This window comes from Bufo bufo, chromosome 8 (assembly GCF_905171765.1).
Source record: "Bufo bufo chromosome 8, aBufBuf1.1, whole genome shotgun sequence".
Classification (NCBI taxonomy): Eukaryota; Metazoa; Chordata; class Amphibia; order Anura; family Bufonidae; genus Bufo; species Bufo bufo.
Genome location: NC_053396.1, coordinates 213,081,624 through 213,082,806, shown reverse-complemented (window position 1 = coordinate 213,082,806; position 1,183 = coordinate 213,081,624). Strand labels below are relative to the sequence as shown.

At 33.9% G+C, this 1,183-nt stretch overlaps 1 non-coding gene across 1 annotated transcript; it reads left to right on the top strand.

Annotated features, from left to right (window-relative positions):
* Positions 1-455: 455 nt before the first annotated feature.
* TRNAL-UAA lies at positions 456-538 on the top strand. The gene has a single exon. It is a non-coding gene; the product is annotated as a tRNA-Leu (tRNA).
* The last annotated feature ends 645 nt before the right edge of the window (positions 539-1,183 follow it).

The window sequence follows — 1,183 nt, the reverse complement described above, 5'->3', positions numbered from 1 at the left end:
ATGTAAATGTGACTGGAATAAAGAGTTATACAGTGAGGCATTTGTCGAAGCTCAGGTGGGGTAAAGTTCAGTTTCATCTGTGCTTCGTAAAGGTCAAAGTCTTAAAGTAAATAAAAAATATATATAACTAGACATAAATATGAAAAGGCAGCATAATTATTACATGTACATTTGTTTATGGCAATAAGAGGGTTGTTCAACCTATTGAAGTTTTTAGCAGTGATATTCACCTTACTACATCTCTGCTGCTTCAGTTCTTCCCTGATCCCTCACCAGGCTCTATTCTTCATGTCCCAACTTGTGACCACTGCAGCCGATCACAGAGGGTCGGGGACCAGAAGAGAAGTAAGGTGAGTATTACTACTTTTGTTATTTTACACTGTTGTAATTTTCTTTTTTTTACTGTTATTATAAGAAAGTTCAGGTTTTGTATGATCACAGTCACTGTCACAAGTACCAGGATGGCCGAGTGGTTAAGGCGTTGGACTTAAGATCCAATGGACATATGTCCGCGTGGGTTCGAACCCCACTTCTGGTAACTTAGTTTTATGTCGTCAAGTGGACTATAATTCTAGATAAATCAATTCATTGACAAATTTAAGACAGAAAAAGAGATATTTTCTCCATAAATTTATTTTATATTATGTTTATCACACAAATATATAAAATCTCAGTAAATCTCAAAAACAGACTCAAGGGCCAAACTTCACCAATCTTCTACATATACTTTTTTTTCCCCAAAAATGCAAGAAAATAGGTGAAGAAATTGGTGAAATAATTGAATCACAACTATTTACCATGTACATGCGCTACTGAAGGTGACTTAAAGAGCATAGCCGTGACAGATATTATTGCAACTTGAGCAGTAAACCTTCTTTATTCACTATTTAAAATAGATTTCAATAAATCCTTTTCTAATTATAATGCTCGTAACACTGACCATTTCATAGGGTGTTCTACAGTATTTCTGACTTTTACTCTTTCTTTACATGTAGTGTTAGTTTCTGCTTATTGTCGCCCCCTGTTGGACAAGTCGCATTTGATACATTATAGTTTCTTTTGTTTTCAGATTACCTATCTCTTTACAATTAAAAAAACAGAAAAACAGACAAGAAAACAGTTGCAACTGATTTGTTTTATTCAAACCATTGTAAGTAAGTAGAGTTGTTCTTATTTTACTTTT